This window comes from Phodopus roborovskii, unplaced genomic scaffold (assembly GCF_943737965.1).
Source record: "Phodopus roborovskii unplaced genomic scaffold, PHOROB, whole genome shotgun sequence".
Taxonomy (NCBI): Eukaryota; Metazoa; Chordata; class Mammalia; order Rodentia; family Cricetidae; genus Phodopus; species Phodopus roborovskii.
Window position 1 is genome coordinate 24,463,601 of NW_026125295.1, and position 25,367 is coordinate 24,488,967.

The 25,367-nt window shown below is 45.2% G+C and overlaps 1 protein-coding gene across 14 annotated transcripts in view; it reads left to right on the forward strand.

Moving 5' to 3' along the window:
• The window catches only part of Zbtb38 (zinc finger and BTB domain containing 38), a 69,843-nt gene that overhangs the window by 23,679 nt on the left and 20,797 nt on the right, over positions 1-25,367 (forward strand). For 11 of the 14 annotated variants that reach the window (XM_051206675.1, XM_051206693.1, XM_051206716.1 and 8 more), the window contains one exon: positions 10,829-10,932. The gene's annotated coding sequence lies outside the window, so the exon portion shown is untranslated. Of the gene's footprint in view, positions 1-9,327; positions 9,475-9,641; positions 9,949-10,828; positions 10,933-25,367 lie in introns of those variants that run through there. The other 3 variants (XM_051206757.1, XM_051206746.1, XM_051206769.1) reach the window with 3 other exon arrangements.

Consider the following 25,367-nt stretch of genomic DNA (forward strand, 5'->3'; position numbering starts at 1 on the left):
CATGGCTTAGACTTAGAGCCTCATAATTGCTTTACAGGGGGGGGGGGGGAGATTGTCTAGAAAACACCTTTGGAAAACAAACGTGGAAGCAACTAACTAACAAACACAAGAACAAGAAGGAAAAATAGCTGGATGGAGTGGCAGGAGCCTGTAATTCCAGTACTGGGCTAGCCTGGGCAAGCGCCCCTGTCTCAAAAACATATAAAGAACTACAAGTTAAAAAAAAAAAAAGCAAGGCAAGGGTGATACTGTAGGAGAACCACTGGAATGGGTGGTTTGGGAAAGCCTTCCTGGGGATGTGCACTGGAGTGGAGACCTGCACGTTAAGGATGCAGCAGGCAAGGAGCTGCTGGACCCATGCCATACATCAAACTGTGCAAGCACAAACTGTAGCCATGTCTTTGTGGACCCTTCAGCCTTGAAGCTAGGCTTCACAGCCTCATGGCTGCTCCTGCCATAGGGAGCTCATAGGGAGCTCCTGATGGGAAAGCAGCCCAGGCCCCTGTCAGACACCAGATAAGGCTGCCTCTGACCCCAGCAGCACCCCAAATCTACCTGGGGAGGTAGAGTGAAACTCTTGGCACTGCATACCAAGTAGTGATGCAACACTGGCATAGACCCAATATCAACTCAGTAACAGCCTCTTGGAGCAAGGAATGTTCTGGAAAGTATCTTGTTTTGCTTTTCATAAGGACTCCAGGATTTAAGCTCATAGCAAAACACTGAGACGTCCTTCCATTTCTTTCTTTCTACCTTTCCTTCCTTCCTCCCTTCTTTTCTTCCTTCCCTTCTTCTTCTTTCCCAAAGGCAAAATGCTCCAAGGGTCTGCATTTTCAATTGGCCAGTAAACAGCCTTTGTCTGGAAAAGCCTAACACACTCTCCCGCCCTGGCTTGGAAAGGCCTTTCTCTCTCTCCATCCGTCCGTCTGTCTGTCTGTCTGTCTGCCTGCCTGCCTGTCTATCTATCATAGTAATAGGGTTAAGAAAGGTCTTAAAAGCCAGTACTTTTCTATGCCTGTCAGGTTAGTCTGCAGATGAAGACCAGAGAACAGGGATGATCTGTTATACACACACGTTAAGCACTATACGGTTCTTAAAAGCCTTCTGAACATTCTAGAAGCACTTTTTAAAAACCAATCCCTAACTTAACAGACTACATAGTATCACAGAGGTGGTCTGGCTGGTTCCTCAGACATCATTGGTTTTGTGAAACTTCCTCCTGCAGGACAAGCTTGTTCTAGTCCTTCGTTGTAGACGACTGCCTGCCAAGGGTGGCCGGAAGAGATGCTTCAGCAATTTGGTTCACCTCTTGGTGTACTTGTTGAGCATTTACTAGGTAACAGACACTGTCATCAGACAGGCAAAATGGACTTTGACAGGGCCCCCATGAGATTCTGTTCAGGTCCCACACAAGGCTAAATAATGATATGGATAGGCACAATTATGTATCATTCCTTTTGCAGAAAAGAAACCTTTGTTACTTTTCCCTGAACCCATTCTTCAGTTTACAGGCAGATCAGCCAATGTCAAGGACAGGTCTTTGCTTGGACTCTGAGTCTTTTCTCTCACCACCTTACTAAGATGCGTTTGGCTCCTAATAAGCCACCGTATGCCTGGCTACCCTTCTCCAAGCTGGTCTGCCTACATTGCCAGGTGACCTCAATAACGGCTGCCACTTTCGAATTCATGAGCAGATGTTAGGCTGAGGAGCCCTTGAATGCAAAAATTTGAATTTGTGATGCAGGCAAGATGCTTTTGCCTTTTCACCTTGCTGACAGCAAGGGACAGGGAGGCCTGGCTCCTGACCATCTGCAGAAAGCTTTCTGGTCAGCAGGTAAATAGAACCCAGTTGCTAAATCATACGTCTTTGTTAGGTGAGCCCAGCACATCACCGCTGTGGCCTACACATCTCAGTGACCAGAAAATTGTTCTTTGGTCTTATAGCTGATTCTGCATCTTTCATTTAATGTTGTCTTTGCTTCCGAGGCCCTTTCTGCTAAGGGTTGGAGACCAGTATTTGTGTCCACTCTCATTCTGTTTGGCCGGCAGAGGGAATTTGTTTTCTAGTATTGCTTAAAAAAAAAAAAAAAAAAAAAAAAAAGCCAGTACAAATATTCTGTATTCGTGAACACATGGAGGCTTTCATTGTTTGTTTGCTTTCCATAATAAAATAACCATCTTTTTTACCCTCGCTCATTGCTACCAAATGGGTATTTTGAAATTTCTTTTCCTTCTGCACACTAAAATCCCTCACCAGGTCTGAGGCCTTGCTCTAATTAAAGCCTCACTGCGCTGCCTCCCATTCTCCCCAGCACTGAGCTTGCTGCTGAGTGCCCGCCTGAGGGCCTTACAAACCAGTGAGATGAGGAAACAAAAGCCACCAGCTGAGAATGTGGTTAAATCCCAGAAGGGCAGTGCCCTTGTAATCCCCACCCCACCCCCACCCCCACCCCCACCCCCTTTTTCTTTAGTTCTAGAACTGGGAAAGGGGAAAGGAGGATCTCTAGCTGGGGCAGGGAGGAACTATGCCATGGATACTTCAAAGAATGCCGGGTACCAGGAAGTGGAGAGAAGAGGGCGTCCTCTGGGAAGCAAAACGGGAATGGGGTGGCGCGGACTGAGAGGGCAGTGACCGACGCGGCGGGTGGGGGTGCAGAAGGTCAGAAAGTGGGAACAACGGGAGCAGCCAGCAAGCAGCAGGGACAATGGTGTGGGGGAGGCTGCTTTGTCCCACTCTGAAGCCAGGGGTACAGGGCACAAGGGGAAACGTGGAGAGGGTTTGCTGTACGGAAAAAAAGTCTTGGGCGTGAGCCTCAGGCCAGCTGCACAGAGACAAAGCTCTATGCCATTCTAGTGGACGCTGGACATCTCGTTGACCTTGTTACTTAATTGCACCACGTAGCCGACTGGGCAATGTCCACTGATGGATCTCCTTGGATGTGATATTTCTTGGAGCCTTACAAAATCTCCAGTTCCATCCTAAGGCTCGGGATGCATGAAAAGACCCCCTTCCCTATTGTTCTATTAGATCGCCACCCAAGTTTAGACAAAATGAGAGGCCTTTTAGGACATGCTGTGCCCAAGTGCTGTTGGACGTCTACAGAGAACACACTGGAGCTCCTACCTGCAAGGTCTGAGAAAGGACAGCAGGTTGGCGGGACCTGTGACTCAGGACAGCACAGGTTTATTTGGGGAAAGATCTAGAGGGACATCTGTGGTCTAAGGATACCTGTTTTCCACTTATAGGCTGGATAGTACTAGGGCAGAAATGGGGAAGGGAGGGGTAGTATCCCTCTTTAGGCCCATGGTCAGGCAATGCTAGGGTAGCTAGAGAAATAAAGTGAGTAGTGGGTAGGATGTTGGTGAGCAATAAACTCTCCCATGGTGGTCAGCCTTTACTAGGGGTTGGTAGGATAGGGAGGGTAAAAAACTAGAAAAGCAAGTTACCTTAGTTCTGAGAATTGTCATTTTTAATCAAAATGGGAGCTTTAAAAAATGGTGCTACCATGGCTAACACTACCCAGAATACTTGCTATAAGCTGCAGAACCAAGAACTTCCCTTTCCCAAATCCATGCTTCTCTGATTTGGCTTCCTCCTTCCTCTTCCTCTTCCTCTCCCTCCTTTCTTCTCTGCCCTCTTCCCTCCCTTCGTCGTCTTCTTCAGCATCCTGTGTGGTCTCTGTGCCCCTTGACCATCCCCAGGGGATACTCTGATTGTCTGCAGAAGAACCAGGACAGGGTGGCATGGGAACACTGAGCATGCTGTCTTCCTTGCCTGCCACCGACAGAAATTCAAACCAGACTTGATGTGCCCCAGGCACCGTCCTTTTTCTCTCACTGAAGGAACTGGTCAGAGAAATTGTACCTTCTGGAGGTTGTGCGGGGAGTCAAATGTAAACTCATATTTGGCTCCTAGTATAATGTTCCTTCTACTAAACCAATTGTTTCCAGTTAATGGGGAAGCTTAGCCCTTTTGTCTATAAAAGGTCAGATAGAAAATAGCTGAGGCTTTTTTGTAATGCCAAGTAAAATTTTTTATTAGGAAAATGGGGTAGAGTGTTTGTCTATTGTACATAAGGCCTCAGGTTCAGGCCCCAGAAATGCCAAAATAAAGAAATAAACAAAACTTCAACAAATTGATTTTAAAGATAGAGTTGACTTTCTTTAAAGACCTGTTAATCAGAGAGCACCTGATCTATAAAAAAAAAAGGGGGGGGCTGCTTTAGGCCTAGCAGAAGAGCCAAGTTTTATAAGGTAGCTTGAGAGGGAACACAGGCGTTCACATTGGGTTTCTTCAAGTTTCTTCCCCTAGGAGGGTTAAAGTAGAGGGACTTTCTTATGTGTTAGCCAGGAATGGCCTACTTCAGGATTATCTACTGATTTCTCAGAAGGTAAAATACCAACCTGATTGGAAATGTAGTATGAGTGGCTCCTTTGGCTCATCTATTGGATCCACAAGGAACTCTGAATCAGTTTTTTTTGGGGGGGGGATGGGGGGATGGTAAGCTGGGCATGGTGCTATCCACCTTTAATCCCAGCATTCCAGAGGTAGTTTTCAGAGGCAGAGGTAGACAGAACTCTGAAAGTTCAAGGCCAGTTTGGTCTTCATAGTGAGTTCCAGGCCAGCCAGGGTTACAGTGAGACCCTATCTCAAAAAAACAAAAAAAACAAACAAACAAACAAAAAAAAAAAAAACAGAAACAGTGAGCTGAAGCAAAGCTGAGTACAAAAAAGAAAACAGATGGGCAGTGGTGGCGCCCACCTTTAATCCCAGCACTCTGGAGGCAGAGGCAGGTGGATCTCTGTGAGTCTGAGATCTATAACAGCTAGTTCCAAGGTCTATAACAGCTGGTCTATAACAGCTAGTTCCAAGGACAGGCTCCAGAGCTACACAAAGAAACCCTGTCTCAAAAAACTAAAACAAAAAAAGAAGAAGAAGAAGAACAAGAAGAAAGCAAATTTCCACAAAATATTGTTTAAGCTTAAAAATACAAAATTATTCTCAGGCCATACAAAAATAGGTCACAGGTTAGATTCAGAATTGAAGATCTGCCCTCTCTCCCTTCCTTCCTTCCTTTATTGAAATAGGGTTTCGCTTTAAAGCCCAGGCTGGATTTAAACTCGTGGCCTCCTGTCTTAGCCTCCAGAGTACTGAGATTACATGCATGGATGGTGATTCTGTTTTGTAAATTATAATCTGTTTTGAGGACCAATTGGCCAGATTGAGCCAATATGTTTTATTTCTAATAAAATCTTTAAAACTGTGTGTGTGATGCATGCACTTAGATGCACATAGTCCAGATGCTATGGCAGACATGTGGAAATCAGAGGATAGCTTCCATCAGAGGATATCTTCTAATTTTACCATGTTTTCATATAAAACTATAATATACATACTATGAAATCATTAGAATATTAATGTTTTGCACCTATCATTTTCATCTTTTATCTGCACTCAGTAAACATTTTAATGTTTTGTAGACACATTGTATATTTCCTATCTGATAACACAGCACAAGTATTTTACACCATTTAAGAATCTTTCACAAACATAACCTTTTAAAACTTTGCTTTGAAAATCTTGAACATATATCGAAGCAAAAGGGCTTATCAAATGTTCCCCTTCTTTCATGATAATTCCTCCATTATTTCAAAGGAAATCTCATACTTTATATCTTTTTGTTGTTTTCAAGGTAGGGTCTCTAGCTCTGGCTGTTACGAAACTCAATATGTAAATCAGACTGGCTTTGAACTCACAGAGATTCACCTGCTTCTGACTCCTAAATCCTAGGATTAAAGCTATATGCCACTAAGCCTGGTTTTCATACCTCAAATCTTTTTATTTCTGACTCTTGAGTATGGTTCTCTAAAAGACACAAATTCTAAGAGAAAAGGTTTTGTCTTAGGAAAGAAATTGTGAATTATGTAGGGCTAAAAGAGAATAATGCCTTAAACTTTCAAGTGATTCAGAATGGAGGGAGAGAGGGGAAAGGGAGAGGGAGAGAGAGAGGAGGGAGGAAGGAGAGAGCAGGAAAACACCTGCCAGCATCCTTGCCACTCTTTTGTAAGCTTGAAATATTTCTTACAATAACAAATACAAAAAAGGTTTTAAACTGTAGATTATTGGAAATATGTATAGTTGTAGGATCATACTGCCAAATGCTACCACATCTCATAGGCAATATATGAATTTGTCCAATTAGGTCATTAAACAAACAAGCACAATCCCAAGTAAGTTCCACAAAGTTCATCTCACAGCACATTGAATTCCATTTACCCCACACACTTCCCCTCTTTGATCCTTGCTATTGCTATTAAAAATAAAGTTGTGGGTTCCTGCCACAGAGGTGTCCTGTAAATTGGTGGTCTAGGGTTAGAGGATTGATCAGATTCAGACTCTATCCCACCCCCCCCTTTTTTTTTTTCCAAACAAGGTTTCTGGCTGTCCTGGAACTTGTAGATCAGGATGGCCTTGAACATACAGAGGGCTACCTGCCTCTGCCTCCCTGGGAATAAAGGCTTACACCACCACCTTGCCTTCCCTCCCTTTTTTAAGGGGAGGGATCAACAGCTCATCAGTCTTGTGTGAAAAGCCTGATTTGGGGTTTCTTTGAACTATCCCATTCCCACTAACAATTAGGGTGGGTCTGGGTAGCAAGTACTCAACTCTCAATTCCCACTCTGGATGGAACAAGAATAACCTCCTGTAGGTTAGGGTCACATTATTTAGGATGTGCATACCTACACATTTCTCTGTTAGGTACTCAAAGATGACACCTCAACTCTAAATGCCTCAACAGAGACTGTGGTCCATATCAACACAGCATCACATCCCCACAGCCAATCAGGGATGTGGTATAGATGACAGAAAATGATAGAGATGGGGATAGTCTGAAAGGCTTGAAGGAAAAGAAATAAGCAGCCAGTCAGAAAGGAAGACTGGGGTGATAGCTCAGTGCTTAAGAGCACTGGCTGCTCTTCCAGAGGACCTGCGTTCAATTCCAAGCACTCACATGGCAGCTCACAATTACCTGTAACTCCAGTATCAAGGGATCCAGTACCCTAATACACAGGCAAAATATGAATGCACATAGATTACGAATAATTTTTTTTAAAAAGGAAGACTGAATTAGAACAGAGGACTGTCATGATGAGGGGCAATGTCGGCTATAAACTGGCAGGGCTGAGAGAGCTGACTTGTGGAGGATGACTTCTGTGGGTTTAAAGAGGCAAGATTTTAGTCTTTTTAGTTGCTGTCTTGAAGCCCTATAAAGGAAAGAGGACAGTCAGTGTTAAACTGCCCCGTAGTCCCAATCAGAAAGCACATGCAGTGCAACAAAATCATGTGCTATTCAACAAAAGATAGCTTTCTGGACAAGGCATAGGAGCTGTGCAGGAAAGATGAGCAGACAAAAGTTTAAATGGAAGAAATGTAAAGTCTTAGATTCCTCTTTTCTTCCTTTTTAAATGCATTGAGATGGAAATTATTACAAAGGAAACACCACATGTAATTATTTTAGAAAAGGAAATTTCTGTAAAGAAAACCTTACAGATAATTATGATACGGTGGGATATTTCTGGAAATTTCCAGATAGTTCCTCATACTCAGAAGGATCATTGAGACAGCCTGGTTATGAGAGAGGATGGAAAATTTTGAAGGACTAGCTGATTACGTAACTTTTAGACTATTGCTGTGATAGTTTAGTTATTAATAACAATTTGAGGAAATCTGTTTGCTTCTGGAGAAACAGTTGACTCCAATATGAGAGAAATGTGACTATTTGTAAATGCCCTGGTATTGGTAAGGAGCTATTCACAAGCTAAGAAACTTAAAGCCAGAGCTGAATTTCACTAGTAACAAGCTGTTGACAACACCTGATCAAGACACCTCCCAGAACATATTAGCAAGGAGAGAAAGTGGACCCTGGAGTCTGACCTGGGTCTAAGTCCCACATGGTCCTAGCAGATCACCGTGGAAAATCACTGCAGACAACAACAAGCATCCTAAAGTTAACCTTCACTATTAACACTCACACCTGCTGGAGATCACGGAGCACTTACAATGCCAGGTGCTACTGTAAATGTTTCACACATTATTTAATTCTATTAAAAAACAGAAACAAAAACACCTAGGAGGTAGGCATTAATACTAAAACTTGTTGCATGTTAGATACCAAAGCTGAAGGTCAGAGATAGGCCTTATAGCAACAAACCTGGCTGTCAACACAAGCAAGCGGAATCCAAAAGGCCAAACTGCCTCACCCTCCACCTATACCGCCAGTCACAGGGAATCACCAACAGCAATATGCTTACAGACTTTTCTTCTATGTATATGAGTTTTCCCGAAAGTTTTTAAAACTTCAGTTTCCAAAAGCCTCAATGGAAACATATAAACATGCAATTAGACTGTGAGTTTCTTTGGTTTTGTTTTTAAGGTTGGAATCCACCATTACCAACAAGTTAGCTCAGGTTTTGTGGAAGTTCTCATTGGCAGTTATATAGACAAAAACATTTCAGGCTTTTTTTTTTTTTTTTTTAAAGGAGAAGATGAATCATTGCTTAATGAACGCAGTTCAGTGGAGTTGATCTTTCTGAACGCTGGCCTATGGAGAGAGAATAAGAGGGTTCTTGGCTCTGAGAAAGCTGGGAACTGCTTGTTACATGTTTATGCATGTTGCTCAACCCATCGGCCTTCATAACTGTGTTTTTAAATGACACTATTCTTTCCTGTATCATTTAAGGTGCTTTACTTTGCATATACTATTAAAATCTACTCAGCTCACCAAAAAGAAAATATGATCACATTCCTAACGCTTGGCCAGGAATTGGGGTGCATAAAGGCAAGCACTATACTCCAGGAAAACACCCTTTTTCAAAATCTTAAGATGTAACCTGGGAGTGAGTCTTTTCCAAAGGGAAAAAAATTAAAGACTCGATGCTGGATGGCTGCAAAAACAAAACACCGCACCTAGGTGTGCATGCAACAGTAAGCACCATACTGCGAGTTGGTTGGAGGAAGGATGCCTGCAGTCAGTCAGTGGCCTTTATTTGGGGAAGAGGGTCGGCTCTTTTGCATGAGACAGTTCTTACACCATGTTGGGAAATAATCTAGGCCTCCCCTGACAGCCATGGGAAAGCACAGGCGACAACCTCGTTCCTGAGAATTTGGTGCGGCTAGAACCACACAGGACCCGGGTGCGCGAGGCCTGCGCCGGGTGGCCTGGGCCTGCTCTGTGACCCTGTCCCAGTGGGCTCTGCAGCGGTGGCGCCGGGGGCTGGAGCCTGGCCGCCCGCAGCGCCCCTGAGGCCTGTGCGTCCGCGCTCGAGGTCTGGCCGTCCTCCCGCCTGCACCGGGGGAGGAACGGGTGTCCGGGCCCAGACGCCGGCGTCCATTTTCTGGGCGGCGCTGCGGCCGGGCTCGCAGGTCCGGAAGCTCCATGGACCCCGCGGGAAGCGCGCGGGCGGCGGAGCCCCGTAAGTGCCCCGGGGTCCGCGCATCTCCGGGAGGGAGCCGGGAGCCAGGGGGCAGCGCTCACTGCAGCCGCGGACGCCGAGCCGGCCGAGCCGCCGCCAGCGTCCGCAGGTGGAGCGTCCCGCCCCACCGGGCCCAGCTGCAGGGGGGCGGAGAGGGGGGGGCTGGCGCGCACCTGGGGCTCGCGATTGCTGCACCTCCCCTCCCTTGAAGCGCGGACCCGAGCTGAGTCCTGACCCTACCCGATCGCGATGAGATCCTGGTGCACCAAGCCCCTGGAATTGAACCGGACGTGCAAAGGCAGGGCCCTGCCCCCAGGGGATTGCAGCCTCGGCCTCCTGCTCCTCCTGCAGCCCTAGGTCTGTTGGGACAACTCAACAGTCCGCCGTTAGACACTTCTTTGCAGGTTAGCTGATAAATAATCTGAGATTTTAGCCTATCTGCGGTTTCACTTTATAACTCCTGCTTCGCGGTGGGTAAGTGCCTGATTCCATTCTGGACTTTGGGCCTGATTGAAAATCCCTCCTAATGATCTATTCTAGATGATATGCGCTTATGTACAGTATACCTATAGGGAAAAGGTTAAAGACTGCTCTAACTGGGAAGCTCAAGTGCTCACTCCGGTCCCCGTGGCTGGGAAGAAGGAGAGTTTTGTTGTGGTTCCAGAGAAACTTACAGTGACTTACTGTAGCTAAGATCAAAGAGCAGAGTTTTTGTTTCATAACAGGGTCTCGCTAAGGAGCCTAGAACGCTCAATAAGCATGCAACCCAGGCTGGTTTCGAGCTTGCAGCGGTCTGCTGACTGCTAGGATTACAGACTTCTACCGCGCCATCTGACAAACCAGTGCTTTCCCAAGACCAAACAATGCATAAGTAGAATCCCTTTGATGGGTCCTTGCTGAAAATTGCTTTAAAAGATTAGACTATACAGTACGGTAGAAAAGACTAAAATAAGAGTAGGCACTGTACATAGTGAAGATGCGTATTGTCTAATGAACCCTCTGGCTTATATAACATAACTTGTGAAAAAAAAATGGGTCACCGTCAAAAAAGCCTCTAAGACCCCAACTTAGTGTTTTGTGCTCACGTTCACCTGGGTTTGAGTCGTAGCACTCACTTATCTGTGACCTCCAGCAACAGGTTCGGGGCAGTGTTAGCAGCTGTAAAATGGGTCAATGTTCCCTACAGCTGAGGGGCATTACAGAGATTACCCATCCACTGGCTGCCCTTGGTGTAGGTAGCTCTTGACGTACAGGAGGCATTCCCCATATACTAACTGCAGTTTCTTCCGTGGCTGAAATGCTGAATCCTAGAAACTAGTCCTGAAACCGTGCACTTTTGTCTTCTCTTACTTAGATCTTGATGTGGAGAAGATGGAGGACTCAGAGCCAAGGATCTCCAAGTGATTTCTGCCAAGGCACAGAAACTAACTCTGTCAAGGCTGGTGTGTTCTAACTGAGGTAACGAAAATCTGCGTCTTCCCTTAGGCTACATGAAATAAGAAATGGCAGTTTTTGAAAGATTCCTGAAGGTGTCTGAATCATGATCTGGACCTGCCAGGTTTGAGTACTGCAGAATTTCCATGGCTCTCAAGCTGTCCATTATTGAGGACACATGGTGTGCCAGGCCCCTGTAGTGAGGGAGATCCAGAAAACAGAGCTTCAATGCCACTAGCTCCTTGAGTTAGTTCTGCTGGAAGCAGAACTATGAGAGTTTTTGTATGTGTCTTGGTAGATCTGTGGCTTCCTCAAATCATAAGGACCCCAAAACATGACGGAAACCCAGAGAGTTCAAATGAGTTTTTATTGTTACCTCCAGGAGGTTGCGGTCAAGGCAGGACTCTATTTCCCAGACACATAGCCAGCCTCTCCGCTCACTGTAGGGCGAGCCCTCCGCTAGCTGTGGGGTGTGCATGCGGGAAGAGACATTTCCAGTTCTCACATGTATTGGCAGCCCAGCACACTAAGCGCTTTCTCTCTGCCTTGGAGGCAGTAACAAGTACCATTTGTCAAATGGTTGTAAGTCTTTATGTGCCAGGTAGTGTGTTAATAATTTACTCCTCAACGGTACTAAGAGTTGAGGAAGAAGATATTTAAAGGGCTGAAATGTAAAATGGTAGCAGGTCATGGGAGACTGGGCAGCCAGCTCACCTTTTTGGTGCATTCTGTATAAACAGTGCTTTTCTGGGGTCACAGAGTTCAGTTAAATGGCTGTCCTCCAGACGCTTACAGTCTAATTTCTACCTGAAGTCCACAGAGGCAGAATTGGTGGGCCAGGCCCCTCTGTCCTGACTCTCTCTCGCTGCTCCCGCAGCAACTGCGCAATGCCAACTGACACAAGGACAGACTACAATAATGGGCAGTTCACAGTTCTTGCTTTTCAATTCCAGTTTTCGTTCTTTTCCACTTTTAACGTCTACTAAACGTGTGCTTTCGATTCATACACAGTCGTCAGCCTCTGGATTCATTTATTCTTTTGTTCAACTTCTCTGAGATTTTTGGGTATTCAAAAAATTATTATGCTTTTATAATTATGTTAGTCATGTCCAGTCTTTTAGCAAGGAGTTATTTGTCCAGCTGTCAGTGGTTTTTCTGTTGGTAACCAACTTTGAGAATGTTGGAGATTGACTTAAGTCATTTTCATTTTCAGACTCTTAAAATCTAACTTGAAATTTTCGCTTTTCCAATCCTGTCACTTGCAGTGGAGGCCTTTTTTATTTCTAGACATATCCCATAGGTGGGGGAGGAGATGGCAGCCCGACAAGAGAACTTTTTGATTCAAAAACTGTCTCTCTTAGCTTTGTAGTGCAGAGGGCTGTGGGCATTCCAAAATAAAGGAACTGAAGAAACACACACTCTTTGTTTGATTAATGCGATAGGAAGCCAAAGGCGGCCCCAGGAACTGCAGTAAGCACTGCAAATCAGATTGTGTGACCTGACTGCCACTTGTTACAACATAGGTCTCATATAAAAAGAAATAAGATCACGAGTGTGCACATGGTTCGAGTTTTTATGCAGTTCCGTAAATGTTATGCAGCAAATATTTAAGTAGCTGCCGTAAGTATGACCCTGCCAGAGGGACTGGAGAATTCAGTAGAAAAACAATTGACATTTCCCTCTTAGACTGTTAATAGTGCTTGAAAAAAATCAACAAGAAATATACATATACATACACAGAGGTACGCACGAGCATGCACGCGCGCGCACACACACACACACACACACACACACTTCTCTCCCTCCCACCCCCCCCCCCCCCCCCCGTGGGTGTGGGTGTGTGTCCAGGCACTAATGTAAAAAGAAATCATTGTGGTAATTTGAGGACACATTTGAAATGGGAATAGAGGAAGAGTGAGAAAGCATGGAGCATATTCTGTGAAAAGTATCAAGTCCAGTTGAGTTAGAACTAGTCTATACAGGCATCCAGGGGGAAATAAAACTGGAGAGTATTTGTTGCTGAATAATCGTGGTCTTGAATGCCAACTAGGAAATTGGAATGTGTTAATCAATGGTGTCATTAAGGCTCTGGACAAGGAAATGTCACGGCTGTGCATAGGAGCCTGCTCTTGTGCATAGCTTAGAGGAGGTGGGGAGAAGAGGAAGGATCAAGGAAGAGGGCTGCTGTAGTCCACCAAGAAAAGGGGCTGGCCCAGAGTAGACAGGAACCAGTCAGGGTCGTAAATGGTAAGATGAGAAGAAATGGCAGTCAGCTGTCTCACTGGAGAAGGGGCTGGCACAGCATTTGCACAGCTGTGGTACCATTGTGACCCTGAGAGGGAGGTGGTGAGTTGCATCCTAGGGGTACTACAAGCAAAACACTGATGCTGTTATCTCTCACCCAGATGGGGCTCGGGAGCCCATAAGGAAGGGAAGGCCAGTTCAGGAGCTGTTGGTATACAGGAGGAAATGAAAACATGAGAGAAAAAGGCTTTCCATTACAGTATAGGAAGAATGTGATTGATTATTGAGCCTTTTAAGAAAGAAATGACCTGGGGAGACAGACAGACACCTATCAAGAGAGCAATGAACCTCATAGGAGCATGTTTCCAGGAGCCTCTGGAATGTGGCTTTCACTGAGCACTGGAATAAGAGGGATGGACCAAAGAACATGAGATTTACAGGAGGTGCATTATGTGTTTGTGGGCATTTTCCTTTGCCCAAAATGTGGTATGTAAAGTGATATGCACCATGAATATTAAGTGGTTTTGTTTGCATACATTTATAGCTTGCACAAATCAAGACTAAACCTTGCAAAAATCATTGACCCTAGCATGCTCCCAAACATACTTCTCCTAACTAAAATTCAAGCTGCTAAATGTGGTTTTGTTAGAGGTGTTAACACTGTATTTTATTATCAGCAGACAAATCATAGAATCTCTCCTACAAGAACGAACTAAAAAACAAACAACTTTCTGTTGTTGCATAAAGTTTCTGAAAGTAACTTAATTCCATTGCCTTTTACCATATATCTACTAAATAATGTCTCTCTTTTTCTGAGCACATGAGCTTAATACAATGGAATGAGGATACTGGAATCAGATAAAGCCAGCCATTTTCCAGACTTGTGACTTGAGTGAAGTCCCTGTAAGCCTGAATTTTTTCCATCCTAAGCTTATATTGGTCTATTTTGAAGCACAGTGTAAATTTATGCTAAGGCGAGTCTGCACAAGAAGCTGTATCTTCCTGGTTCATTTGGATGTATTTATTTTTCCCGTTATGCTGTTCTGTCATATGTGTATTGAAGTGACCAGGAGTGAGTCTGGATCAGGCTTCACCAGGGCCGTCTGGAGAAATGGGTCTAGTGGTTGCAGAGGTTCCCAGCACCTACACGGTGGTTCACAAGGAACTGCACCTCCAATCCCAAGGTACCTAGTACCTCTCTGGCCCCCATATGCACTACGTGTATGCGTAGGGCACATACATCCATGCAGACAAAATACACATATACCTGAAATAAAACCAAATCTTTTAGTAATACATAAATAAATGAATAAATAAATAAATAAAAAGACTTCACCTAGGTATCTGACTTACATGTAGACTTCTAGGCCCTGAGACTCTGTCTGATTCAGTAGGTTTTGGGTGGAACCAGGAATTATGTTTTAAACGAGAATTGCCGTGACTTCAGGTGAAGATTACCAAATGTCAATTTCTAGAAAGTGGAAGAAAGAATAAGTGTGATGCGTGAAGCACTGATTCAGATCCTGTTTCATTTAGAGATGCATCTGTGCTCAAAAACTTCTTGCTCATATCATCCCTGTTGATGGATGGATGGATATTTGTAATCACATAAAAATAGGTCCCAGATACTCATGGCATAGCCTTACCCCTCCCTGTGCTGCTCTATGCTCTATGCTGCGTGTCTGTGTGACCCCAGAAGTCTGTGTTCAGCTCTAAGAGAACCATGATGGGCTCCTACATGTAAATGAGGATTTCCTCTTTTAAAAACACACCACACTTTCTGCTTAAGCATGCGTCTTCTGGTCTTGTGGTCCCTGACATGACTCAAATAGCCATTTTCTATACTGCCTCAGCGCTGAATCACACATCTGTTTGATGGAAGTGTCACGTCACACCCGCTGGGTGCTTGTTGTTGAATCACACCTTCCGTATGTGTTCACCCTCCCTATGGCTTAACTGAGTTCACATTTGCCTTAATGGGAAATGATGAAAGGATTGGTCTGCTAATGTGGGTGACTGAAAGGCAGCCCGAGCCAAGTTGTTCCCAGGCTGGGCATTAGAGCCCTGGCTGTCCTCAGGGCTTGTGTTAACTGGGGTGAAGAAAACGACCCTGACCTTCCTCCTCCCATCTACCCCCATCAAGGTCTAGTGGCTCTGGAGTGTTGTTAGGCCCCATTGACTGTGAGTTGACTTTTTGCACAGATGCATCCTCAGTCACCTGGAAGACACGCCCTTTCCTAAACAGGAATATACTTTTTGAGTGAATCCCTACCCTACGTTTTGGTATCTCTTTAATTTCTTGGCATTTGTCTTTTTGTTTTTTTTTTTTTTTTTTTTTTTTTTTTTTAGGAATCCAATTAAAAGAGGTTTTTGTTTGTTTTTTGATAATACTGACTGCTTTAAGACTTCAGAGTTTCTGGTGAAATGCTCTGCACATCTCTTCAGAAATCCTTGTCAGCATGATTTTCTTTTGTAAAGTTTAAATAGGAGTCTTCCTTTTAACCCTAACAACCATCTTGCATTAAAAACAACATGTTTCCCCCCATGAGGCTCCTTGCTCAGGGAGAGAGTAAAAGCTCTGGTGGTTAGTCATTCAGCAAACAAATACTTTGGGAAGCAAGATTTACATTACTGGTAGAAAAAGAGGGTTCTCTGTGTCTGGAGTGAGAGCATCCCCAGAAGGTACCCTGTTTGTTGTGTGCAGGTCCTAACCCGGTGGCCATTTTCTGTACTGAGTCCAGAGTGAGGCTCCGCCCACTGTGCAGCCTATGAGCGTGATTTCTAAAATGAAAGCACAGGCAGAAACTGGCGTAAGTAGCATAACCTGTGTTTAGATTATTTTTAGATAAGTATACTGAAAGCACAGTTGTTCTAAACAGCATATTGTAGGCTTTTTAATCTGCGATGGGCTAGGGGTTTGAGGAGTTTTACCGTTTAAAGTGTAGATAAATTCTCCCTAAAACGTGTGAACAGGGGAACTATTTAAATACCCAGAGAGTACCAGAAACATGCATTCTGAGTTTTGTTGTTGTTGAGAGGTCTCTCAGTGTAGTGTAGGCTGGCCTCCAACTCATCATCTTCGTGTCTCTGCTTCCCCAGTGCTGGGGTTACAGGCATGCACCACCACACACATCACTGCACTCCGCTTTAATCAAAGTAATTTCAGGGTGAAATTGGCAAATGTTACCCGAATGTAGTTAGTTCTTCATACTCTTCTCCCATCCCCAGCCATTTTTCCCTGCTGATTCCCTCTGTCTAGACTATCATGCATCCATTTGTAAGCTGGCCAGAGTTTCAGTAGCCTTTCCATAGCTGAAAAGCTATGCGTGTCTCCTCCTCAGACCTTTGTGCTTGGCTCAACAACTCTGCAAATCACCCAGGTTTCCCAAGCTCTGGAAGGAAGTGGCTTTTCCAAGGAGACCTCCAAAGCCTATGCCACCATTCGTGGCCTCCGACTGGAAACATGGAGGGGGGATTGTGGGAAACGTGGGAGATGGAAATGTATGTGTGGAGAAAGTCTGAACATCTGGGGCTCATCCCCAGGCAGATGACTCTGTGTTGATATCATGTGTCTGAACGTTGTGGGAAACCATGGCAAACGTGAGATTGTCAGTTGAAAGTAGCGAGGAGGTTGACCGCAGAGCCAGGCAAAACCACCAGAGTCCTCTTCCAGGAATCCCCATGCATAGAGACCACTCAGACTATTCTCCAGACTGAGGGGGTCAGCTCTGTGTCTCCATGGCATCTCTAGAGAGGATGCTGGCCTCCTAGCATTGGCTTCTTTTGTTCCATGGAGCAGTTTTGATTTGTCTCCGTGGATGTGCTTTGTTGTTTTGTCCCATTGTCTTGAAGCTCCGACTGCCAGGCTCCATTCTCATGGTCTGTCATTTTGTCCTTGTCATATTAGGACACAGCGATGCACTGGGATGATGTCAACTCAGAGCCCTCTAACACAGTGCTGAGCTAAACGAAGGCTTGTGTGTTACTCAGCCATTACTGTTCCCCATTACAACACGGGCTGACGAGGAGTGTGGGCCTCTTCTTTTAAAGGGGGTGTCAGTAGATCTGAGGGGTTGGTCACCTCTTGCAGCTCCAGTAGACCCCAACAGGCAGATAAAGTGAGGAGTGGCCCCCTGTACTCTGCCTCCCAGGATTTGTGTGTTGAGAAAGTTTCCCCCCAGAAACAAACAGACTAGAGGGCTGCTGATGATCTGGAATGTCACCCGGATGCAGTCCATGCAGGGAGGCAATATGAGCCATTAAATGTGGGCCAATAGGAGAGGGTGGGGAGTAGTTGGAATGTGACCAGCCGGAGGGACATTAGACATTTTTGTTTATTTTTAAGATTTACTTTTTATTTCTTAACAATATCTATGTGTATGGGTATGTACATGTGAATGTCGGTACCAACTTATACTAGATGAGTCTGATCCCTCTGGAGCTGGACATAGAGGTAGTTGTAAGCCAGCTGACATGTACACTTAGGTCCCCTGCATAAGCAGTAGCTACTCTCAATCACTGAATCATTTACCCAGTCCCAAGACTTTTGAAAATCACTGTGGGAACCTCGAGACTGGTATGCAGGCTGCTGCTATCAGTTGTGGATTCTACTGTATCCTGTCTGAGTCCCCTCATCAGGATCGCCACAGTGGCAGCCTGTACACTCTTTTCTGTAGCACATTGGTCTTGAAATGTCCACGACCCAATCCAAAGAAAGGCAATGGCCATTGACTTTTCCTTCTCTGCCAGAGCATATAAATCACCCGCTTTGTATACAACTATGCCCATTTCATGTGAGCAAAATAACTTCCTGTGACGTCTGTAGCCAAAAACAAACACATAGAGTTGTGCCTTCTGGAGGGACATAAGGTACCTGTCAGCCTTTAGGCTGCCAGTACTGGGTGAAACAAGAGAAGCCCATCAGAGGAAGTCCCGCCTTACCCAGGATAAGCACTCCTAAGGCAGCAGGATGGAGCCAAGCCTAGCATAGGCCGATGGGTGCCAACAAAGGACAGCAGGCCATCTCCTGACACAAGATTTAGGGTGTTGACTTATTCAGCAAGGATGTTTACTAAACTGCCAAGCAACAGCTTTCTGAGTTGTCCTGGAATTGCACAAATTGTCCCCTCCCCTTCTGTTCACACTTTATTGAGTGCCACCCTAGACTTAGAAATGCCTTCCCTTTCTCCTCAACGTCTTTTAGGGACTCCCATTTTCCACTTGGCAGTGAGTGAGTTGTGATGTGTGTACAGCCTTCAACACAGAGCCCGGCACATAGAAAGTGCTCAGTAAATGATAGCTTTGGTATCACTGGTTTCGTCGTCATCTCCATCACGGCTATTACGCCCTCACCGGAGGCAGGGGTCTTCATTTCCTAAGACTTCATTTCTCCCACTTGTGTGGGCGAACTGCCACCATCTCTATTAGACATGAGTGAAGATGGAACACAAATGTAAGACAGTGATCTAGAATCGCTTTTGTTTTCTTCACCCACTTTTATTATGGTTATTAGTCTTGTTTTGGAATGCTGGAGTTAGTAAGGTAAATTTCTGCCATTCTGTGAGTAAGGCTGTGGGGGTCCATGTCAAGCAGGGTCAGAATGTTCTGGGAATTTGCTCCACGGCCTGTTGAGGGATAAAAAGCCACCAGAAAGTGCAAGTCATGCTGTCTGTTCCTGATGTGGTCCTTGGACTGGCAGTCGGGACCTAACCTGAGATCCTTGCTTCTCATACTATCCCAGACCCACTAGGTAGAAGAATGTATCTGAGATCCCCATGATGCCTATGAGTTTAACCTTTGAGGAACATTGCCAGAGACGTTCTATCAAAGCGCAGAGATAGATCTGTGCAGGCGAGTCTGCCAGCTTGCTAACTAGAACACTGGGGACCGCATGCTTGGGTGTAGGTTGGATTCTGCTTTAGATGCTGCTGAAGAGTTGGATTCTCAGTATGAATCAACTTCTGAAGACTGCTGTGGGGGGGTTCCAAGAAGAGACATTTCTGTCTGAAGGGACAGAAAACCTTTCCTGTGTGTCTGGGAAGCAGCATGAATAGTTAGAATGAGGTATTTTAATGGGGGAGTGTGTATCACTGTAAAAATGAGGGGTGATCTACTCCCTTTGAAGGTGTTTGGGATGGTATAGGTGGTGAAAAGGGGGTCAGAACCAATGCTGGTGTTGGTGACTAGCAGTATTGCCCAACCCTAAAGAAACAAGTTAGTAATTATCCCACTCTGCCACGGTGGCTTGTCCAAACTTCAAGAACAAGGGTGGGGAGAAGAGAATGTCACTGTTTCAGAGAAGAAATCCGAGCTTCATATCAAATTAATCCAATTTAGAACGTGAACTAAGTCTCTTCAGCCTTTCAGAGCTCTTGCCTACATTTTGAAGGAGGCATCGTCATAGTGGCTCTGGCACCCTGTGTACCTTCAGTGTGTACTGTCCTATAGTACTTCAGGTGGTCTTTGCCCTGATGCTTGCAGCATGGGGTCTCTCAGTCAGTGCCAGGGAGTGCTTGGAGGTGTATGTGAATGGTCCCTGCAATGGTTCTGTGTTTTCTTCTCTCCCAACTGCTAGAGACCTCAACTTTCAGTTCTAGATCCATGTCCCTCTAGATCCATGTCCCTCTCCTATTTATCTGTATGAATCACCACCATGATGGTTTTACTGGGTTGAATGGTGAGGCCTCCCAAAAGATATGCCTACAACCCAGAACCTGTGAATGGGACCTCTTTTGGGGAAAAAAAATGATCTTGCGGAGTATCGTAATTGAGGAACATAAATGAAATGGTCCTGGATGATCAGGCAGCCACACATAGAGAGATGCCTGCTTTTTCCACCAGCTATGAAGAGGGGCCCACACTTCAGTATCCTCCTCCACACTAACTCTTTCACATGTGTGCCTGTTAATGGCTAGTCAGTCATTCTTTCCTCTCCTCCAATTTCCAATTAGGAGATTCTCCCACCCAGGTGGCTTTGAAGCCTTTCTCTCCGCTAAGTAGTTAGTGTTAAAATCTTTGGAGTTGTAGGAAAAAACTAAGTCTTTATGGCATGACACTCCTGCCCCGGGCCCTGCCACTCTCCCTCCTCATCTCCCATGAGGCATCGGGAAGCAGCCGCCGCCCTCTCTCTATCCCTCTTTGGATGTGCCGTTCCATTTCCTGACTCTGTGTTGCCCAGTTCTGTTCCTAGAGTTGAATGCTTTGGGTCCTTCAGAGTTTATCTCCTTCCCCTTTCTCTGCATTCCCCAAAGTCAGCTTAAGGTTCCCTCCTTCTCAGCTCTGGACACCATGAACAGCTTCTCTGATAACAATTTGGGAGTTTCTGCAGGCCCATCAATTCCATGAGACAGCTCCCCGGGGAGGTGGGGTGTAAAGAAACCAAGGAACCCAAAAGGCCAAGAGGAAGGATCAGTATTGTCTCAGATACTTGTTAATAAAACATGATTTTAGGGAGTGTTTTAGGGAGTCAAAAGAAGATGGTGGTTTATGTTTACTAGGGTTGAGATCACATGCACAAAAATATTTTTGAAGCACAGAGCCACATGAACAAGGTTGATTCCTGTCCTTGCCAATTATAAGCTGGATGGCGCTAGGGCTTCAGTCTAAGTTTCTCGAGCCTTAGTGTCCCTTTTGGAGTGGAAATGTCATCTCATATCCCCAAGGACATCAAGCGAAGGAAAATGAGTTGGTGTATATGAAAGTGACTCGTAAATGAGACAGGAACAAACAATATGAATATGGCTAGGTACTCTTGCCTTTGTTCTGTGTTTGAGTCCAGAAAGCTGGCTTTGGAAGGAGTCAGGACAGGGAAGGAGGTATTCTGCTTGGTAAGCAGAAAGGGGAGCTGAAACAATTGCAGGCTGTCTGAATTCCGCAGCTAGGCAGGGAACAGGGATGCTGGGGAAGAGTTTGAGAAACTGGAGGAGAACGGAAATTAGTCAAGCATTTATTGAAAGAGTGACTAGACAGATGATGCTTTTGCTCTCAGCCCCTGTAACCAAAGACCATCCCTGAGCTGTACATCACCAGCTCCAGGGAGGGTGAAATCACACTCTCTCATTCTGAGGCTGTTCCATGCAGCTCTGTCGCTTTCCAGATCCGAAGTCAAGAACTCACTCACCTCATGTTCTTAGTGTCTTGATTCCAAGTTCTTAGTGTCCAGAGCTGCTACTCAGGGTCACATGCTGGCAGCGTACCTTCAGCCTCCCTCTTCAAGAAGGAGACTGAGGCTCTACCATTCCTATCCTGGAAAATGGAAAATGTGTCCTAAGGAGTTACAAATAAACAGTTCTGACCTTCAAAGGCAATTTGGGCTGGTGCAAGAATGTTTCTCTAGCTACCTTCGTGTCTTTTGGTCATCACCATCCTAAGTGGAAGCAGGGATCCATGTAGCACATTAAACAACCAGTGGGTGTCTTTTAAGATACCATTAGTATTCTTCAATATGTCAGCAGGTGAAAAGGGCAGGGACCAAATGAAAACGTTTAATAGAATAAGAAAAACATGCTTTTTTTTTTTTTGAGTTTCACTTGCAAAATTCTATCCTGGATATTTGGAACTCAGAGCTGGAAAAAAAAAAAGAAAGAAAGAAAGGGAAAAAAAAAAGAAAAGAAAAAAGCCTATATGCCCTCTTCTAAAAGTACATGCCCAAAATAAAGCTGGTTAACTGCACTTGTTTGCTGGCTGCTGCTGTGTGCTTATCTCCCATCTGGTCCGTCCAGCACTCCGGAAGCAGTGTGAGCAGGCTTCGTGAGGTCAGGCAGTTTCCAAGGTCAGAAAGTGCAGCCCCAGCACAGCCATTTGTGGAGCCTGACGCAGGGAGGCCCATGAAGCCAGAAGTCTGAGACCTGTTTTGCTCACCACGTGAGACCGTTGGCTTTATTCTCTTCAAAGGAGAATGGTGGAAGGAATTGAGATTAAAATAAGGAAAGGAAAATCCCCAAAGGGGTGTGGTGGAACAGGGGTTACATTCGAGATCCCATGGGTTCCTCAGATGAGTGGGGCAGCCTCGGTCTCCTGAGCAGGCTCTGGGATCTCTGGTAAGTGAAGGATGGTTCAAGTGTGGGCTGCTCCTGTACCTTTGAGTGTCTAAATCAAACGGCTCTGTTCTCTTGGAGCGATGCTTTCCCGTCTACCCTTCTTGTTTTGAGAAACATTTGGGGGATGGATTTGCCAGCTGGGAAGGAAAGAGTGTTTCTTTGGGTGTGGTTAGCACCATCTTGTAGTCATTGCACTGTGCACTGGAAGTGGGCTCTGGTCATCAGCTGTGACACATGCACGCACGACACAGCCCTGACAAAGCTTTCACCGGGGAAGGACTTTGCCCAAGAAACTGTGCTAATGAAATTGGCATACGGCGAGTAAGTTAGAAGAGCTAGAGAAGAGCCCAGGCACTACAGTAGGCAGGACCCAACTCCACCATCAACGGAGAAAGGCTGTCAGCTCAGATGAGAAAGGCTGGTCCAACCTAGCAAGATGACTTGGAATTACTGCTTAGCCCAGCGGTGATGATTTTGATCAAGGAATTTGATGGCAGTTTGAAGCATGATCTACAACAAAGTGCAGAACTGTACTAAACCTCAAACTGAACCCAATTTTCAAAAAAAAAAATTTTTTTTAACTGAACAAACTGCAAGCAAATGAATTTATCAGTACTTAAAAGAAAGAAAATATTCCGTAAGCTAAATCTCAACCAAACTGCTAAGATCTTAGGTTCCTAGGTCCCAAGACTGCACTCTAAAAATCCCTCCTGCATGAAGACAAGGGCACAGAGACAGTCTGTGGAGAGTCTGAAAGGAGATGCTCGAGGTAATGAGACACAGTGTGGGGAAAGACCGCTCCCACTGAAACATGTATAGAAACCCCGGACAGGCCATATGTGAGCTTGTAAGTGTATATTCCTGAATTCATAGCCAAATCGGAGTGAGCCTCAGACTTAAGAGGGGAAGTGCAGGTCTTGGGGATGTACTGATCATAAAAGCACTCACCTTACGCTGTCTCCTTCCTAACAGCTAAAAGTAGTTAAGTTAAAAGGGTTTTATTGCCAGGCAGTGGTGGCAGCATATGCACTCGGGAGGCAGAGCCAGGTGGATCTCTTGAGAGTTCAAGGCCTGCATGGTCTACAGAGCGAGTACCTGGACAGCCAGGACTGTTACACACAGAGAAACCCTGTCTTGAAAAAAGTGGGGGTATTAAACTGTAATGCTTTTTTGCATCAGCCTAGAGGAAACACTGATAGAGCCGGTATTCTATCACTAGTGCTATTTGACCACTTAAGAAACTGTGATGCAAAGATCTAAGAAACTCAGTTGAGTCATCACAGAACCAGGACCATCTAACCCAAGGTCAGACTCCTACAGTGCCAGCCTGACTCATCCTAAATTCTCCTTGGGAAGAAGCCCGCCTTGTGAGTGGACTCCTTCTGTGCATTGAGGGTGATTAGTGATTTTCATCCCTACCATTCCTTCTCTATTAGCCCATCTCATGATAACCCCTGTGTTAGATGCAATAGGTGGTAGGCCTTGAAACAAAAGTAGATGAAAAATAAAAACTGAAGCGATACTCAACTGCCATATGTTACTTTTAGGTGTGTATAGTTTAAGAAAACGAGTTAAGAAGTTACAGAAAGTACTGATTTCTCTTAAATGTTCCTGCCAGGGCCACCAGTGGAACACATGGTACCTTTGACCACAAAAGAGATCTGATCCCTCTCTCATGGGTACAGGCCCAAGTAGTAGAGTTGGTAGTGTGTGGTTTATCCACAGCCTACCACTGTGTATAAAATGTACCCCCAGGGGCACAGGGAAGCCCTGTCTAAGTCCAGGCATGCCAAACATGCAGTGGAGAAAAAAAGGCTGACATCCTACAAACCTCTGGGACTTCGGTCCCCAGTACACATCACTCTCTGCAACCCAGGAGGCGAGGAGACATACGTTCTTTCTTTTTAAGATTCATTTACTTTATTTCATATATATATATATGTATGTATGTATGTATGTTCTGCCTGCATATATTCATATGCAGCACATGTGTGCCTGGTGCCTACACTGGTCAGAAGAGGGTGGGATGGTTGAGAGCTGTCATGCAGGTTCTGAGAATGAAACCTGGGTCCTCTGCAAAAGAAGTGCTCTTTACTGTCGTGTCATCTTTCCAGAGCCCAAACCGAAGTTCTTTGTTATGTCTTCAAGTTCCTGAACTTGAATTGAAAATCGCAGTTTTTGAGTCAGCCTGTGATTTGAACCTAGCTTAGCCACTCACAAGCTAAATGATCTTAGCCAAGCTCCGCAACCTCTCTGATTCTCAGTTTTATCATTTATAAAAATAAGATCACCATTGGGCCAGCAAGATGGTGCAGCAGTTAAAAGTGCTTCCTATATAAATCCCCATTAACAGCCAGATGCAATGGCACACATCTGTAATCCTAGTGAGATGAGAGGTGGGGTCAGGAGAATTGCCCAGAAGCTGAAGGAGCAGCTAGCCTAGAACAGCAGCAGCAGAAAACTGTAAGGGAGGCTCAGCCACAGCAAGGTATGGGGAGAGAAACAACTCCCAGAAGTCGTCCTCTGACCCCCACCTACATACCCACATGCACATGAATAATTAAAAGAAAAAAAGCTGCAACGAGGCTTACCGGAGTAATGTATGTAATGTGTGCAATGCTGCTGGACACAAAGATTATGATTGAAAGGTATTGGGTGCAGCGTACGGATGTCATATTTACCTGATCATCTTCCTGCCAGCGGACAAGTTTTCAGTGGGGATTCTGATGCATTCATGAGGACCGTGAATGCCATTGTACAGTAATACTAAGGAAAGATGCCAAGTGGGCTCCAGTATAAACATGCAGGAGACATAGCCACTTACTTCATAAAGCAGTCTACTTCTGACTTGAGCTCACACCATAATGTCCCGAAGGACATGTATAGCAAATCGCACAATAGGACACCAGAAGCATGACAGCCTAGGACTTGTCTCCTGACGCCCTGACGTAGCGCCAGTGGTACTGCTGATTCTTTTCGAGGACCCACTACTGCATCTAATTGCACTCCTATGCTGAGAACCACTGTGGTAAGCATGCATTGCCAAGCATTTTCCATCTTGCCGTTGGTTGCTTCGCAGGGGAAGACAGTTCACATGTGTCTTTAGGGTAGGTCACATACTGGGCACTGGAATGCACAGGCACCCACAGTTCCATAATCCAGAAGTAGGTCACAGGC